The 1,284-nt window shown below is 30.1% G+C and overlaps 1 protein-coding gene across 1 annotated transcript in view; it reads left to right on the top strand.

Annotated features, from left to right (window-relative positions):
- The window catches only part of LOC9317152 (LRR repeats and ubiquitin-like domain-containing protein At2g30105), a 25,909-nt gene that overhangs the window by 9,969 nt on the left and 14,656 nt on the right, over window positions 1-1,284 (top strand). The gene's annotated exons all lie outside the window — the stretch shown is intronic.

Below are 1,284 nucleotides of genomic sequence, written 5' to 3' on the forward strand. Positions count from 1 at the left end.
AACCAAATCATGACAAGATTGTATAAAAAACCAAACTAGTCATGTTTTCGAACGCCTAAACACCTATCTAAAAATGTTAATGCATCTATTTTCTAGTCTAGAGATCTTTATTAGTAAATAGTTTGGATATGTGCGAGCAGTGGCGGATCCAGAAGCTGTTTTTACCTGGGGCACAATTACGTTGTAGCATAAAAAATTAAAATTCGAAAACCGATCGGAAAAATTCGACTTCAAAATCGAATCGAATATTCATAAAATTTCTAACAGATTCTAAATGTTTTGAACGGAATTATCCAAACCAAACAAAAAATTAAATATTATACCCTAAAACCCGAAATAAAATTATATATCTAAAAATATTAGTTACATTTAGTTATAATTTTATAACAAAAAATACCAAATTAAAAAGAAATATCTAAATAACCTAGATATCCAAAAATCATTAGTTATATTTATCACAATTGTACAATTGTTTAACCAAATTTTATTAAAATTGAACCAATTTTTATTATAATTGAACAATTATTAGCTTTTTTTCTTTTTTTTCGACCGATCCGAGTCCAACATATATCCGAACCGCATAGTCATAAAACCTCAACGGATAATAAACTCTCCTATCCAAATTATCCATATCCGATCCAAAACCCAAAAGCACAAACTTAGACACAACCTTAATGAATTTGATAAATTTTCAGAAATTATTTGTACATGAGACATAACCTAATAAATTTGAAAAAATTTATTAGCTTTAATACATATATTAGTTGAGCAAATGAAACAAAAAAAAAAAAAAATTGAGAAATGAGTATGGGGCACGTGCCCCACCTCTCCTCTACCTACGTCCGCCCCTGTGTGCGAGGTGGGTCATTAGCACCTATCAAAGAGAAAAAGGAAAAACAAAGAAGCACCAACCAATAATTTTGGTTTTGAGGTAAAGGGTTTTCCAAACCAATAATTCAAATCAATTAATCCATTTTTTATATTTCTGATAACAACATTGTGGGGGCAACGATATTGACTTATCTTTGCGTCTTAATTATGATCGTTAGACAGTGCCATATAATATTGTGATCGGATACTGATTGCTTCATGCTTTACTTTCATCATCTATATAGATTTTACTAAATCAATGATGACCATATCATGTCGGTGCTCTATTCATGACTATATCATATCATATAATCATATATATTGCTGATTGGCTTAAGATGTAAGTGTAGGACATTGAGGTTCCTGATGAGACCTATAACTTCTATTATAAGGTACTTATAGTTGAAAACTGCG

Source organism: Arabidopsis lyrata, assembly GCF_000004255.2.
Source record: "Arabidopsis lyrata subsp. lyrata unplaced genomic scaffold ARALYscaffold_4, whole genome shotgun sequence".
NCBI classification, from domain to species: domain Eukaryota; kingdom Viridiplantae; phylum Streptophyta; class Magnoliopsida; order Brassicales; family Brassicaceae; genus Arabidopsis; species Arabidopsis lyrata.